At 47.6% G+C, this 18,141-nt stretch overlaps 1 long non-coding RNA gene across 2 annotated transcripts in view; it reads right to left on the bottom strand.

The window, feature by feature from the left end:
* LOC135376917 (uncharacterized) overlaps positions 1-15,683 on the bottom strand; it is a 31,351-nt gene extending 15,668 nt beyond the window's left edge. The window contains exons 1-2 of one of the 2 annotated variants that reach the window (XR_010417906.1): positions 15,669-15,683; positions 15,491-15,602 (exon numbers count right to left, since the gene is read on the bottom strand). This is a non-coding gene — a long non-coding RNA (uncharacterized LOC135376917). The other variant, XR_010417905.1, reaches the window with a different exon arrangement.
* Positions 15,684-18,141: the final 2,458 nt, after the last annotated feature.

The raw sequence follows: 18,141 nt of genomic DNA, 5'->3' as shown, positions 1-18,141 counted from the left end.
TGTCCCTCTCACCAGGTGCTCTCTATGAACCTGATTCACAGTTATGGATGCACTGCCTGAGCTAACTTCAGCATGCTTTCCCAACACGAATGGTAACTGCTATGAGGAGTGTTGTACTTACTGAAAGCAACATGAAATGCTGTACCTTGACAGATAATGTTGATATCCTCCTTAAGACCGTAGAGAGATGTTCCTTGCTCCCTTTATTCCAAATTGTACTATCAGACGCAAGCCCACTTGCCACCAAGCCAATGAGTTGTGCCTCACAGTCAGTGCAATCAAGGGAATCTATCACTGAGGCTCAGAAAAGCTGTTTTCCATCGGGATCTGATCCAGGACCGAGCCGTGAGTAGCCCCGTGAAAGCCCCAGGGTTTCTTCGAATTTTAGATGTGCCAGCTTTTGTTTTCCTCCCCCTCCTTCCTTTTATGTAGTAGCTGATTACTTTAGCCTTGTACTGCTTTGGGGATTGAAGATGTGGAGATGATGTAAGAGGTGGAACTAGGCAAAATGAGGCAAAGTGTGACTATGTACAAATCTTCTGAGAATGATAACGAAAGGAAATTTAGGTAGGTTAGGTAGGGACGATAACGGACAAACACGGTGTTTGTGTTTGTCTGTTATCGTCCCTACCTAACCTCTCCCTACCTACCTCGTCTCGGGTTTCCAAGTCATGGATTTTCTGAGAATGTTTATGTATCATTCACACAAAGAGAGGACAGGTGTTACATCTTTTTCCGGTTTTGATATTTATTTATTTATGAATATATCTCAAAGGCCCTCACAGGCATTACATGAGGGGGACATAACATGAGCCACTTAACAAATACGGAAGTTACAAGGAACATACATATTTGGAAGACAGACTCTGTTTTTCGTTCATTCATCAGTCTTGCTCAAGAAATTGTTCCCTGTAGCAATGGTACACAATGTCACGAAAGGAGTGCTCATCTATCGTTCCGCAAGACTCATTAAAAAGGACTAGTGTTGTGTTTCAACACAACATATTGAACTCATGAACCATGCATCATCCTGAGAGCTATAAATCATCCCAAATACAGATGCTGAATTATTTTAAACGCGATAACGAGCTGTGCGAAGAGGTACCTCCAGTTAGGATCTTGGGGGTACTTGAAGCCTGTGGCATTTTCTGTGGGAAAGGCTTGCCAGACCCTCTTCACTGCACAGGCTGGGATGACCATGCTCTTGTTTTTCCCAAGCTTGTGCCATACTCACCTTGCAAACTGGCGATACGCAGTGTATCTGCATCGTCTACACAGATGTACATAAAATATAGTTTAGGCAAATAGGTAACCGGTTACAGTACAGTGTGTGTGCAGTGTCATTTCTACATGTACCTGAGAGCAACTGCAGTTTACCTGCCCACACCCTGTACATTACTACACATGCTGTGTTCTTTTCGAAACCAACGTTGTTTTCCTTTTCACTGAATCGACAATCAAGAACACTCAATATCGCTAAAAACCTACGCTAAAACCTTATGCACAGGGCAATACATAAAAACGTGACTCAGGACACACCACACTGACAATTACAAACTATTGGTTTTCTCCAGTTCAGAGTCGTGTACTGTACAGTCTTTTTACGTGCTGCGCCCTGTACTGGAGTTTTTTAACGACTTTAATGCAGGACCAAACCAGTTTTGGTCGCCCAAATTTTAACATCGTTCGACAAGGACACATGTGACTTACTTGTGAATATAGTCGCTCATAGGTTCGCGCTGCCCACGGAGTTCAATATGCGACCTTCAGAACAGTCATATTGAAGCATAGAAGTCGGAAATCTTCGTGGGTTGTAATGCACTCATACTGCAGTCATTCGGCAGTGTTTTCAAGCTCCTGGCAGCACAAGCATTCGACCTCCTTCGGCATTATGACACGCCAGCCACACGGGCACCATGAACAGCAAGTGCGCATTAAATATCAGAACACGAAATTTCAGTGAACGTTTACGTGTTCGATCACAGTGTGCGTTAAAAAGCTCATCGCTTACCTGAAGACAGGCGACCCATGCTGTTTGTTCCATCTGTGACCGATGTTCCTAGAGCTCTAACTTGATCGTTTCGCATTCGCGGCATCGGCGACGTTTCGAAAACCTACCGAGGTATTCAGCACGCAGAATTTTCTTCTCGATCGCAGAAATGTGAGAAAGAAGTTCGGGGCTCGAAGTCTCCGCATTTCTTCCTTCGACGTCCATATTGAAGATCGCTTTCCGGACGGATGCCGGCGCTCTCACAAACTCACTAGCAACAGAACTTCCGGTCCGGGCGCCCAATGAAATGTGGACCTCGTGCTTTCGTCACGCACACGGAAATTGGAGGATGTCCACTACAAAGAGGGTAGATTTCGGCCCCAATTCCGCGAGTTGAGGAGGAAAAGCGAAGCCGGTTTTCAGCTCGCCGTTTGGCAAACTTTGCCGCCGCGCACAGCCAAAATATTTCGCGTGTGGCTTGGAGGCATATTATACCTTCGTAGTAGATGCAAACGAAAGATTTGTCGAAGTTCTGGTCAGAGTCCCTTTAAGTATACAGGAAATGCACTTTATCATCTGAATTCAATACTGGATTGCATTTTCTAACGTAACATTCCGGGAGCTAATCACTCACCAGGCGTAACTGGAATGAATGCGAGCATGGGATCACATCCCTTCCGTAATGGCAAAAGGGCAAGGCTGGTACATGGTGAAAAATTTTTGGAACCCGAGAAAGGGATAGAGGAGGGACGACACGGCACGTTCTCGAACTCAGCAAACCCTTTAATGACAGAAACACCTACGTACCCAACAACTTCCGAATTGGTGGCGAGGGAGCAACCGACGCCACACTTACACAATTTCCCCTCGTGACACTCTCTTTGTACTCCTTTAACAGTCTGACCACAGGGTCCCGAACAGAATCTAGGACACTTGTCTCGTCGAAGGCCGGGGAACAATTATTACAAAGTCTAAGATGGGCGACAAGTTCGGAATTCCCAGACAACGACTCCGCATTTCTCTTGTGTTCGCTGAGCCGAGTGTTTAGACACCGTCCAGTCTGACCTACATAGCAAAACCCACAACCCAGTGGTATACAATACACCACATTTTTTGCACAGGTCACGAAAGCATTTTGTGAGAAATACCACAACCGGAGTTCTGTGAGAGGAAAGGGGCAAGCTTTGAGAGACGACATACATTTGAGAAAACAACCGGAATGCTAAATCTACGTGCGGCAGCCAAAATGGTGAGTGATACGGAATGATAGTATGGGATACAAACACGCGGCAATTTTTCTTTCTGAGAAACAGGTGGCCGAGCGAAACCAGTAGCAAAATCTAACAACTTGCGATATAGGCAATAGCCGTAACCAGCTTTCTGCAACCGGTTCACTTGGCAACCAATACTCTCAAACCCAAAATGACAGCAGGACTTTTCGACGGCCGAACGCAAGAGAGACATAATAACACCTGACTTGATTAGCTTTGAGTGAGAGCTGCTGGCGGGTAATAAGGGTTTCACTTCCGCCTTCCCGTAGGACCAGCAAAGGCCCGGGGTTGAGCGTAAGCGCAGGTCATGGAACTGCAGTTTTTGATTCGACATGACCTCCTGCGAGAACACCAGTTCGGGGGCGGCAGACTTTATGACAAAACTAACTGGGTAACAAGATCCTTCTGCGTGGACAGCACCAAAATATCATGAACATACCTTTTAACAATGATACAGTCAGAAGAAAGCGGTTCCAAAGCTTGACAGACAGCAGCATCAAGAACATTGAGGTAAATTTCTGAGACAGCCGGCGCGACGGCAGACCCAATGCACACACCCCGAGATTGCACAAACAATTGGTCATTGAAGGACATAGCCGTAGAACCAAGATACAATTCCAGTAGACGTAAGAAGTCACTGACAGGTACACCCACCGCCGTCTGAAGACGAATCAATTGGTCTTCAATAACGTGGCGGACACGATTTAGCAACATACCAATGTTTAAGGAGTAGTATAAGTCTTTTATGTCTAGTGAAACCACCTCACAGCACTTTCCATGAAAGCCACGGAGTGAAGGAAGCAGCTCAGAGGAACTCTTGAAAGACAGACTGTTCTGAAGTACAATGTTCGAAATATCGGCGGCTTCTGTCCTGAGGCAACTCCCTTCCTTCATGCAATACAAGGATTTTTGCAGAAAACAGGAGAGCATCTTTTGCCAAGTGCCTAACTCACTGATGACAATTCTAAGCGGTAAATCAACCTTTTGGTCCTTTAGGAGGAACTTCACAGAAAGCGCTGACGATTTACAACTTTTTATCTTGTTTCCTAAGGGAATGTTCTGATCAGTTAACAGCTTGGAAACGGACGCTTTTACGGATTTTAGGTTGCCGGAGAAAGGTTTGAACAGCTTACTAATGGCTTGATTGGCTTTGGTCAAGAACAACCCTTGAGGGAGTACAGCGAATTTACCAGATTTGTCGCACTCCAACAGAACCCGATTTTTGCTCGAAAGTTCAACACGGACGGTGGCAAGCTCCTTGGGGCACCTCTTTTTTCTCCTGGGTGGAGAGCGAAGCACGTGGAATGCGGCTGACACATAACTCCACGAAAGCAGACTTGCTGGACGGTTCGGATATCCTGGAAGCAACCTTCTGAACAGCGGCTGCGGCATCGAACCTCGACGGCTTCACGGGAACGCAGAACTTCGGGGTTCTTGATAAGACAGATGAGAGAGACGCAGGGATCTGTCTTATCAAGAACCCCCAAGTTCTGCGTTCCTGCGTGAAAAGTGTTCCTGCTGGCGTTCCCTCCAGATACGATCGGTTCGATTTGACCGCATTTATTAACGACCAGGAGCTGCCAGACCCGGTTTCCTAAAACTCTCTATTAACGGTTATTTTTGGCCGAACCGGCACTGCACCGAACTGTAACAGTCGACACCGTCTTGGAGCTGAACCGTTAAAAACATAACCGGTAACCCGTTCAAATAACGCTTCATACGGAACTAAGGGCGGAACTTTGCACGCTGTGCCTTCCTGTTGTATTCCGAAAAAGTCTTGCCTGCAGGAACGCTCTGGGTTTTCTGGTGTCGCGAAATAACAACAACAAAGGTGGTAACTTATTAAAAACTGTTATGGCTGTCAATGCCTAAGACATATGCACGGATATAATATATATATAAGGATTAGGGATCAACGCCAAGGTTTTGGTAGCATTTATGACGAGGCATATATTAGAATAATACTAATCAGCCGCAGCTGTACAGGCTGTCAACCGTAACTCCAGAACTGATCGCTTACACACAGAGCCTGTCTTAGCCTACTTAAGCCACATATGCAAATGGCCAGCCACCCTCATGTTGGTCAGAATGAAACGAAAATACCCAGTTGGTTTTCTTTGTGCGTTTGAAATAAAAGAGGTAAAAACAACCATCCTGACATCATATTTTTAGATTCGCCAATGCGTCGAAACTGGGTATAACTTTCCCTCTTTGCACTTGGCACTAGCCCGTGCTCTGTCTTTTGTTCCGCAGACATTTCGCTCTACGGCGACATGGTAGCACGGCGGCGGTCAGTCATACCACGATAACGCGCCTTTTAAACAGAAACTCTCAGCTCAGAATCGCACTGTTCAATCCAACATAATTGAAAAAGCTAAAACATTCAGCGCCGGGCACCTAAGATGAGCGCCATGAATTGTTGTTCGCTGCTTAACGTGTATTTGAGTCTACTGACTGGTAATGGACAATTTCAATGGTTTAAATGACTTAGGCTAAGGTAGCAGGTTTCGTTGACTGTTTCGTTCCTGCCGAAGATTCTGCGAACAACCCGGCGGATTACTTAACCACTGCGACATGAGCTACGTGCTGGCGCAGTCAAGCGAAACGGGCACAGAGGGGAAACAGGGAACGAAATAGTTATGTGGTGGCCACTCGCTATAGCTACGGGTCCGTTAATGGTGCCGACACCAGCCCCCCCCCCCCCAAACTCTCGCAAAATCTTTCAAAATATGTGTACCTGCGCACGGATCGGAAGATGGCGCCAATGTCCTCTGAATGTCTGAATGTCCATTAGTTGAGTTAGTTGGACGTCCCGTGGATGTGGGAAAAAGTGGGACAAATGCACATCCACTGGACGTAAAAAGACGTCTATAGGCTCTGTGCAAACGCCCCTGGGATATCCAAATGCCACGCTCAGGATGTTACATGGATGTCGCTGGGATGTAGATGGTTTACTGGGTTGAGATGCATATCTTGTGCAGTGTATAACGAGTGTTCCGTGTTTTTCACAGAACGTTAAGGAGAAACCGATGCAAAAGTGTATAGATCGCGGTATGCTGGACTGAACACGGAATTTCGGCTGCGGGTCAATCTGATGCAGCAAGGATGACCGCCTCTATACTTGCACTCTGGAAAAAAAAAAGGGTCGTACCGAGGGGTAAAAAGGTAAAAAAGGTCGTAAAAAGGGGTAAAACATCCTAACTCTGGGGTGCAAAATTACATTTTTTTGAAGAGTATCTGCAACTCCGGGAACAACGGAGTAAAGTTTACTCCTATGGTACGGAGTAAAAGTAATTCTCATACAGCTCCCTATTTACTCCAGCATATCGGGTGTAAAAGTAACTCCGTTCATGAGGCTAGCCTAACTCCATTGGGGAGTTCTTGTTATGCTACATAAGGCATAAACATTATGCCCTTCTCCTGGAGTGCACATTACTCCAGTCGTCTCTTCACCTTCAAGATCATGCAAATAAGTGTTGCAAAACAGTATCTCTAAATAACAAACATTTATTGTGTCTCTGATACAAATTGGTAAGAACAGAAAAAAGAAGCTTTCAGTGCTTAATATTGTAACGTGTGCGAACGACAACGATGACTGGCGCGTGATGGGGGCTCGTACTGCTTTTCCTCGTACTGACACTTGGCCAGTTTTGCTACACATTTCAATTGGTGGAGGTTGCGCATCGATTTCCCATCCATTAGATTCTTTCAAGGTCGTACATGGCTTCCCTGCGCTTCAGCCGCCGGCTTCGTGGCCTTCAACCGGAGTCTCCAATGGCTGGTGACAACGACCACGACCACGCTGTCCCGAATTCCGTCCCCAACAATCCGACATCTACTGCCACTACACCTGACCCCTTCTTTCGATGCTATCCCAGACGTGACCGTGAGGCTTCAACCTTCTCCGGAAAACAGGAGAGGACCCAACATCTTGGCTCAACGACTATCAACCTGTAAGCGATGTCAACGCCTGTGACGATTCGTTCCGTTTGGCGAATGTCATCTTTTACTTATCTGGAACGGTGAAAATATGGTTCGAGAATCATGAAGACAGCATACGCTTGTGGGACGAATACAAGACTCAACCTACTGCGATGTTGGGAAACAATTACCATCAGAAAAAGGAAGCCGAATATATTCTGTCGTCTCGGGCGCAGCTATCTAATGAGACATGCAGCGACTATATCGAAAACATCCTCAAGCTATGCCACATTATAAATCCAGTGATGCCGGACGACGAAAAACTCGACCATGTCCTCAAAGGCATTGCTGAGGATGTGTTCAATTTCGTCACCCTCCGGGGTGTCACGTCTGTATGTGGGCTGGTGTCTGAAACACGCAAGTTTGAGGAACTCCACCGGAATCGCATAATCACACCACAGGTGTTGCGTCTCCCTAATGTGGTGCCTACTGTGGCATCGGTGCACAGATCCACTGACGATTTCGAGGCACTCATACGCCGTATTGTCCGTGACGAAATCGAGACCGCACTCAAGAATATGATTCCTGTGTCCCATCCAGAAACCAATGTACATAACATTGTCCAAGACGAACTCAGACGAGCGCTCACGCCTCAGTTCGCCCCCAGCACAGTCACAACGCCGCAGCAAGGGTCGTTCGCATCTCCCAACGCATGGACCCCCCCTTTGCTGTTTGAGCCCCGCTATCCGGACAACGCAAGCGGTTGGATACCCGTACAGCGTAGGCTGCCTAACCTTTACGCGCCCTCTCGCATTGCGGATAACCGTCCCATATGTTTTGGCTGTGGGCGTGTAGGACACGTTCGTCGATACTGTCGCTCGAGCAATCCCCATTGGGGAGCTACTGACGGACGGCTTCTTCAGGACTACACCAGCGGCTCCGCAAACGTTGATACACCTGCTCGACCCTTCTCGCCTGATCGCCGCCAAGCTCGCCGACTATCGCCGTCTTCCTCCCGCTCCTTCTCACCTCGCAACCGCTCCCATTCACCGTCCTTCCGGCCCCGGTTCCCAACGGGAAACCGGTAACGGCGACCGTCGAAGGCCAGGCCGCCACTGCAGTTAGGACTCAAGCGCCTTCCCCGGAAAACTTATCTATGAAGACGAACGTGATAGAAGTAAATGTGGACAATATTGCTGTACCTGCACTGGTTGATACGGGGGCTTGGTTTTCGTGATGAGCGACGATTTCAGACGGAAACTGAACAAGATATTGACGCCCATTGGACAGCGACACCTCCGTACCGTGAGTCGAGAGCCGTTATCCCCGCTTGGAATGTGCACCGCAAGACTATTGTTCGATGAGGATGTTGTCCCAGTTCAGTTTGTTGTCCTCGCGAACTCTACGTACGACGTCATCCTTGGTATGGACTTTTTAGCCGCGCATGGGGCCCTTATTGACTGTGGTGCCAAGGAGCTTCACATCTCACCCTTTCCTGACCCTTCCTTTTGGGAAGCCGACGCGATACCACCAGTGGCCGATACAAAGCTTAAGCTTGCAGTGACAACCGTAATTCCCCCCGTTCAGCTGTATTGGTGCTCACCTCGACAGAATGCGGCACCCGGTCCAATGACCGGCCCTATGATGTAATCACTGAGCCCGCAACCAAGTTACTCTTCCAGAAAGGTGTGATTTCCCCGAACAGCATCACAACTATTGACCACAATACCGCGCGACTTTGGGTCATGAACGCATGGTATACCACGGAACTACTTCCCCAGGGCACCGTCGTAGCCTCGTTTGTTTTACCCGACTGTTGTGTTGATTCTCTGCTTGAAGATACACCCAACCAATCTTCCTCCCTACGACAGACAGTGTCTTCGTCAAGCCCCGGGGATGCTCTCGAAGAGCGGCTGTCCAAGATGATCGACCCAAACCTTGATGACAGGCAACGTGGTGAGCTGCTCTTCGTCTTGAAAGAATATCAAGCGATATTCGGTTTCGAACGACGACAGGGTCGGACTTTTGTGGCTCGACATTGCATAGATACTCAAGGCCATCGCCCAGTTCGAGAAAAGCCTTACCGCATATCATTGACTCAACGGCGCGTCATTCAGCAACACGTGCAAGAAATGCTGGAATCCGACGTTATCGAGCCCTCCAGCAGTCCGTGGGCCGCACCTGTTGTTCTCGTCAAGAAGAAAGACGGCTCATGGCGTTTTTGTATCGACTTTCGTAAACTCAAAAAGGTCACCAAGAAAGATACTTATCCCATGCCGCTGATCGACGATGCACTCGACTCCCTACAGGGATCCAGGTTTTTCTCCTATTTAGACATGCGATCCGGGTAGTGGCAAATTGAGATGGACTCGAAGGATGCCGAAAAAACGGCCTTTGTTACACCAGACGGCCTCTATCAATTCAAGGTGACGCCTTTCGGTCGCTGTAATGCTCCGGCCACGTTCGAGCGTATGATCGACAACGTACTCGGCTCTCTTAAATAGACATCATGTCTTTGCTACCTTGACGATATTGTTGTTTTTGCTCCGACGCTCGAAGCTCATAACCGCCGCCTTCGAGACATCCTGTCCTGCATGAGCCGTGCCGGCCTAACACTGAATCACAAGAAGTGCAACTTTGGTTGTCGCCAGCTTACTGTCCTGGGCCACTTATTTTTTCCCGAGGGTGTTTGACCCGACCCTAAGAAGACTGAAGCTGTCACGCTCTTCCCACGGCCCACCTCAACGAAGGCCGTACGCAGCTTTCTTGGTCTTTGTTCGTATTTCCGCAGATTCATTCATCATTTTGCGGACAAGGCACGTCCCCTGCATGGCCTCCTAAAGAACGGTGTTGCGTTCCACTGGGATGACCAACGCGAAGAAGCCTTCAATTGTCTGAAATCCGCATTAACATCAGTACCCGTATTACGTCATTTCGATCCTAATGTGCAAATTGCGGTGCACACGGACGCCAGCGGAACGGGGCTTGGCGCCGTCCTGACGCAACGTTCTCATGGTGCCGAACACCCGGTTGCATTTGCGAGTCGGTCTTTAAGCCCTGCTGAACAAAACTACAGCGTCACCGAACGAGAATGCTTGGCAGTCGTATGGGCGCTCACGAAATTCCGACCATACCTTTATGGGCAGCACTTCCGGGTCGTCACGGACCACCATGCCCTTTGTTGGTTGGCTACCATCAAAGCTCCTTCTGGACGGCTAGCTCGTTGGTCCCTTCTCCTACAAGAGTATGATTTCGATGTTAACTACAAAGCGGGCAGCAAGCACAGGGACGCAGACGCTTTGTCTCGCTCAGCTGTTCACCATCTGGCCAACATTACCCAGTCTCCAGACTCCGATCCGTTCGCCGATCTGGACCTCCTTGAGGAACAGCACCCAGACCCTTCCTTGCGCCACATCATCGACATTCTTGCGGCCACCGCACCGCTCTCACCACAGGATTCCAGGCAATCACGGAACTTCGAGCTCCGCAATTCTGTCGTCTCCAAACTGAATTTTGATCCGTTTGGCCGGCAGTGTCTGATTGTCGTACCACGTCATCTTCGCCGCGACCTTCTTCGCCACATGCACGACGATCCGACGTCCGGTCACTTGGGCTTTGCCCGCACGTACGACAGAGTCATTCTGCGTTTCTTTTGGCCTGCGATTCGACGGTACATTTCTTCATATGTACGTCGTTGCCCTGACTGTCAACGTCGTAAGCACATGACGTCTTTATCTCCGAGGTTACACTAACCCCTGCCACCGCACTCGGCACCTTTCCACCACGTTGGTATTGACCTGCTGGGACCTTTCCCGCCGTCTTTGGATGGCAACCGGTGTATCGTCGTTTGCATCGACCACCATACTCGGTATGCAGAGACCAAGTCGCTCCCCTCTGGTACTGCGCAAGACATTGCAATGTTCGTCTTTGAACAGGTGATCCTTCGCCATGGTGCACCGCGAGAGATGCTGAGCGACTGAGGGGCGGCCTTCCTGTCAAGTGTGATTTCTGAGCTCCTGAAGGCCTGCAAAATGAGGCGTTTGACTACTACGGCATACCATCTTCAGTGCAACGACCTGACGGAGCGCTTGAACCGTACTCTCGCCGACATGATATCCATGTATGTTGACGCCTCTCATACCAACTGGGACAATGTGCTTCCGTTCATTACGTACGCGTACAATACGTGGCGCCACGACACCACCTCGTTCAGTCCTTTCTACCTCATGTTTGCTCGGTCCAGTGAGACGACCCTGGACACACTCTTCCCTTATCTGGATGACGGCTATGCTAGCGATTACGTCACTGAACTCATGGGCAGGGCTGAAGAAAGCCGTCAGCTAGCTCGGACCTTCGCGCTCTATGGCCAAGATGTGCAGCGGCAGCACTATGACACATCCCACAGGAGCGTCACCTACAAACCCGGAGATCTCGTGTGGCTCTGAAAGCCCTATCGTAAGGTTGGGCTCTCGGAGAAGCTGATGCGGAGGTACTTCGGCCCGTACACCGTTATGCGACAAACCTCACCTGTCAACTATGTTGTTTAGGATGCCGACCTCTCCCGTCCGCGAACACGCTCATCAGCAAAAGAAGACATCGTCCACGTTTGTCGACTAAAGCCCTACTTTGCCCCTCCTGATTGATCAGGATGATCAATCCCTCCGCCCGGGGGTATTGTAACGTGTGCGAACGTCAACGATGACTGGCGCGTGATGGGGGCTCGTACTGTTTTTCCTCGTACTGACACTTGGCCAGTTTTGCTACACCTTTCAATATGATCCTATGAAAACGAGTGGTAAGATACCACAGGTACAAGTACATACTTGCATTGTAAGGTTGCCACACACCCAATGCAACTCTCACCTGGCATATACTTCCAGATCCTACAAACAGGAGACAAAACAGTTATTCGAAGTGCATCTGTCACTATACATTAACATATCAGTGCGTAGGAATTTGGCATATCCGCACCCACCTCTCTGCGCTTTCATGACAAAGCAGGAGGAGACGCGCCTTTTGAAGTGAATCTGGCTGAGGCATGAAGTGCACTGCATGTGCTTTAGATTTTCTTTTTTCTTGGCAGAAGGGTAGCTGACTTATATGAGAAATTGCTGCCATGCAATTTACAATTTGAAGCTACAAGATATAGCTTGCCTAAAATATATGTGTGTATACACTTTCCAATATATCTATTATGAAACACCTGTAATAAGATGAGCACTTACACAAGTGAACAGGTCACATACACCTCCTTCTGAAGATGAGCAAGGGCATGAGTTACCCATCCTGGGTAATAATCTGCAACATAAATATTGGTAATGGAGTCCAAGCAGTGGCGATATGTTACGTTATCATATGTCAAATATTTTCATAAGTAACCATTTCTTATGCCAAACAAGCTATGCTAGGAAAATGAATGGTTTGAATCATGTCTGTGCGCGCAAAAAGTGACTCGTGCTATGTAGGCTACTTACTCTCTTGTTCATCCATAATATTTCCTTTATGAGCTGATCATTACTCTAATTGGTCCCTTTCTCTTCCGTGCACTTTGCATCCATCCTTTGTGGAGGAGGAGCAGCACTTTTTTTTCTCTGTCTGGCCAATGTGCCGTGCAAACGACACGTAAATCTGAAACTTAGTAACGACAGCATTAGAACTCAACACTGACACAGTGGCGGATCAAGGGGCAGGGACGGTTGGGCGATCGCCCCCCTCAAAACAGTAGGTTTAGCAGCGGTGTCCCCCACTCCCCTAACCACTTAGGGGCTTCGACAAACAAATCGCCCCCCCCCCCCCAAACAACAAAAGCGACACGGTCTGGATCCGCCCCTGCACTGACACCACTTGTCGTCGGTAGGATACACATGAATGATAAAACAGAACGGCAGTAATATCTACCCCATTAGAACTTACCATTGCAGGGTACCTCCTTACCACAATCTGCACAGTTGGCTTCCCATTCCAAAGCCATGCCGAGTGATGCTAGCCTTTAGGTAACTTGCCACCTTCGTCATCTGCAGTGCGTTCCATCAAAGCCAGACTATTCTGCAATGCTGTTAACATTAATTAACAAAGTGTCCTATCGAAAATACGATTTCGCTTGTCGTCAACTTGAAGTTCCTGTTCTTCAAAGAAGTTAGACTTCTTAGAATACAAAGGTCCACTTACGAAAAGAAACTCTCTTGAAGAAGCACAACTGTGAACAGCTACTACATTTTGTTAATTGTAAGCAGTATCCACAACTAAACGGACCTTCCCTCCGAAGCAATGTACTGTATGTGTACGTAACACAGGACACATACTTACCTGAAATACATATACAGGACGACACTCAGCTACATGATTTGTGGTCGTGGCATTCGTTGCACTTCAGAACGCCAACGTTCTTCTTCGAAGATAACCTTATTCGGCTTTGAGAACATCGTTAATAGACGGTTACAAGTTCCCGCACGACAACGGCCAACCGCTCAACGACCGCGATACCAGTGTTGCAAGGCTACGCAATGAAAAGGACGAAAACTGTCCGGGAATATGCAGACGCCCCGCGCTCAACTCTTACCACGGAGTAAAGCGCTGGTTGAATGGAGTCCATAGAGCACGAAAACATAGAAACACAGAAATAGGGAGTTGCAATGGTGTTTGGTGAGAGTTAAATCGCAGCAAGAGCTGCAAAATTGCTTAATGCTCTCGTTCGACTCCTTCTTTTCTCATTCTGCATATATCTTTAGTACCTAGTGTAATTCATACTTGATTATGTTGAATCTGTCGACTGTGATAGGTGTTGTTGACGAGGATTCATTAAGATGGGCTAACGAAAAATCGAGGCTAATCGAGGCTAGATACTTCGTATGGGTTGACGATAAGCATTTAATCAGTAATAATTCCTGATGAGATCAAGTTTACTTGAACGGCAGTGACAGAAAACGGGCGATATCCTAAGGCACACGGGTTGATTTCCATTACTGATAAGGGTTAATAATTATCAATAACGGAAACCAATGGGACCTTTACGACTTGGTTCACCCGTAACAGCCTGCAACGTTATTGGTGCTTTGACATAACTCCAAAACAATTACTAACGCGTTTGAATTTTAGCTGGACGGGTCGATGATGTAGATAACCGCCTGTTTCGATGAAACACACCAGTCGTAATCATCATCATCATCTCAATAAAGTTATTTCTTGTTGGTGATGGTCCATATCCTTGCCAGAGTTCGAGGTAACTCGTTACTGTCACTAAGTTCTTTTTTTTTTTTTTTTGATAACTTGTAATTTAACTGGGTACTTTCGCGCCGTGGTAGCTTTCAGAGGAACTCGTTCGTTTTTCAGGTAACTTCGCCAAAGTAACTTAACGTAAGTTCCAAGTTACTTTTAACTACCTTTTCACTCACGTCCCTATATTTTCTTGCTTTCTCTCCGGTTCCTTCGTGGCATCTTTTGCCATAATATGTAATATTCAATCAATGACAGTACTTTATTCAGGAAGTAAGAACCACTGCCATTGAAATGAAGCTCAACCACTGTCCGCCCACAGAGCGTAAGATACAAAGCGTTTGAATAGACCTCTACAAGGGAAACATCATCATAGCATTGGTAGACAGACTGAAACCGAAACAAATCGGAAGGAGAGGGCTGGGTTCCACGAACGGGCACTTGTTCGCTGCCTCCCATTGAAAGAAAAGCAGAACTGAGGGTCGCCTTCCTTTAAGGAACCATATCGTAATCCCATCAAGAACGTGGCTTTCGTGCGCCACCTTGTTCACCTCTAGTTTCGAGCGTAGTTCAATTCTACCAAATTTGTGGCGCTGTCAAACACTATGATGTCATTTGTTTACAAACAGGGAGATGTCTATTGTTCGACGTAAACGAAAACGATCTAAACGTGTTGCACTCCTCCGCAGGCAGCTCAATGTCTAACTCAACTGCTCACGCGCGCCGCAACTGCGTAATGCTATTTTGTGTCCGAAGTAACTTGGAAGTAACTCGTTCTTTTTTTAAGCAACTCAGTAACTGCGAGTTACATTTCAGGCTGGAGAACTTCGTTATTAACTTATTTACATTTTCCACACGGTAACTTAACTTGGAACGAGTTCTTTTGGACGGGTAACTTCTCAATCTATGATCCTTGCAGACAAACCTTTCTGTCCAACTTGCCGATATTATACTGACCGACTCACAGAGAGGTGTCGATATTAAAAAATCGGAACATAAGCCCCCGTACTGTCGGGAAGAGTTTCTCCAGAACCGTTACTGCAGTATGTTCGTTCTTGTCTCGCACGAAATCAATGCGCGCACACTCAGTACTTACGGGTTAAAGAGCTCAATCGCCAACGCTAGGAGCAGGATGACTACAAGAGTCTTCATTCTTAAAACGGTGCTGCAGACAGGGTTTCGATTAACTGTGTGCGTACCTCTTGCTGCTGCAGATCATAAATAGACCAGTTCAAATTACCGTCGCTGTGCCCGCAATCATGCAACAAAATTACATCCAATCATAGTGGAGGCACGGCGCCTTGTCTTACACAACCTGCAACAGCGCAATTCCGTTGAATTCCATGAAATCGCTAGCGAGAAAATTGATTAGTTCCTGGAGTCACTCATGAAAAAATCAAATTAAGATATGTTCGACAACTTTCATCACCTGTGAAAAGGTGCATGCACAGTTGCTTCGGACCACCAGCAGTGTTGATTGAAAACGCACCTGTTTCCATTAAATGGACGGTGACAGTTTGATCGATGTCGTTCATTACGACAAGCTCTAGTTGAACTACGCGCCACATTAAACAGGTTAAAAGTATTGTTTCTTTCTACATATCGCACTTCGGCGGGGACAAGCCAGGGGAATGAACGTGTAGCATATTGCTATTGTTGGGAAAAACTCACGTGACCTCTGACGTCGGGCCAATCGTTGGGCCTCGGTAGAGTAGTTTTTTGCTTTGTTTTATTTTGTCTCCCTTGGTGACGGGTAACGTAAAGCGACGCTGCCAAGGCGTTCTTTTTCCCTTTCCCATCAGTTCTCTCCCCCGCTTTGGCGGTTCTGGATTTTTGTTCGCATCCAGTGAAATAAATAAAACGCGGAAGCGTTGGCTCTTTCTGTTGCACCAGTTGCTTTATTTTTCGGGATTGGGATTTCTAAATCACACATATGCAGTCTTCTGTATATGCGCTAAACTTTGATGGGTTACGCGCGCCACGAAAAGGTTATAATTTCTAACCGACCAATAAGCGCTCGCATACCGGGGGAGCGGCCGCAGGAGCCAATGGGACGCTCTCAGTACTCGGTAGAGAACTCGCGCTTCGACGTAAAAATTTTGACGCTTCATGACGTTTGATGACGCGAAAGGCTCACAGCGCCTCACTTTAGTCCGCAAAGGAACTCGCGAGTTTCATCCCCTCAGACAAGCCCTTGATTACGTATACGCGTCAAGGTACGACGTCTGGGAAGCGAGGGTAATTTCCATTGGTAGTCGTAAACACATGACCTCACACGTGTTTTTCTAGTGCTCTAGCGCTGTCTCAGTGAGGGAGACGCCTCCAGTGCCGTCAGTGACGTCAGAGGAGGACGCGTTGCACGTGGCACCAAATCGTGGAAATTATATATAACTGCCCCAACTCAGTCCCTCTGACGAAAACTGAGTCAAGCATTGTTTTAGAATTACAAGTAAGCCTTAGTTAACTATTACGCTGACGAGGTACGGCTTTCTCGCGGTAGATAGGGTATACATACTGTTAAATGTGTCCGATGCTAATAACTTTTTGCGAAATACATCACTTTCTCGATTAGCAGATTTTCGCATGTCCGAGCGGCAAAGGGCCAACCAAAATGAAAACTTAGGGTCACAGGTGTTGCGAACCGCAGAACACAAATCTGCGTTCACCAAAAATGATGTCGTAGACGAAACTGCGTTTAGAGGTACGAGGCAACCGGATACTGAAGCTTACAAAAAAAAGAGAGACAGAGAGAAGAAAAGAACTATAGTGGGTGTATGAAGAAGACCGAGAGACACGGACACAGAAGACGACACACGTAGGTTCTCAGACACAGCAATAAATTTATTGGTTCATCTCAACTTACAAGCTAAAAATCTTCGAAGGGGTGCGAGAGGGATAAAAGACGCATTGCTAACTACGCTTCCCCTGATGGCAATCTCCACGGATTCCCGAAACAACCTTCGGTGTGCGTAGGGTTCCCACGTAAGCACACCGAAGGTTGTTTCGGGAATCCTTGGAGATTGCCACCAGGGGAAACGTAGTTAGCAATGCGTCTTTTATCCCTCTCGCACCCCTTCGAAGATTCTTAGCTTTTAAGTTGAGATGAACCAATAAATTTATTGCTGTATATGAGAACCTACGTGTGTCGTCCTTCTGTGTCCGTGTCTCCCGGTCTTCTTCATGGATCTATACGAGCTAGCCTGCACTCTTTCCCTTGTTTCTATATTGGGTGTGTTGGTGAGCATTAATGGAGTGAACGAGTGCGCCTATTTTGCGTCGTACTACCTTTGACCTTCCGATGGGTTTATGCATTTTTAAATATAGGGAACTTCGTGTCCCACACGAGGATGAAAGTGTACGCGTATCCCTTATCGAGAAGGCCCGTGCGCGTCATTGGGGCCCTCCTATCTAAAGACTGGGCAGAGTTACTTTTCCGGAGCAGTAAGTCCAACAGGAAAGGAGTAGCATAGGCGATGTGCAGACCGACCGCCGCGCCGCCACGCGGTAGACAACCGCAAACGCACTGGGAGTCGTACGCGGTGGCTGCACTGGCAGGTAGTCAAATTATGGTGGGCTAGAAAGACTGGTGTGCTTATCGCCATATTCAATACATGGAATGCGCGATGCCCCTGTTTTGAAGCCAAGCTCCTGAGCTCCGGCGCTATGCGCTCGCTGCGAACCAAGCGGGTTCTCGTTGAACTAGTCCAACATGTGCCGTGTGTGACGGTGTATGTGTGCTTGACCATT

Source organism: Ornithodoros turicata, unplaced genomic scaffold (assembly GCF_037126465.1).
Source record: "Ornithodoros turicata isolate Travis unplaced genomic scaffold, ASM3712646v1 ctg00001379.1, whole genome shotgun sequence".
Taxonomy (NCBI): domain Eukaryota; kingdom Metazoa; phylum Arthropoda; class Arachnida; order Ixodida; family Argasidae; genus Ornithodoros; species Ornithodoros turicata.
This window is presented reverse-complemented; position numbering and strand designations above follow the sequence as displayed.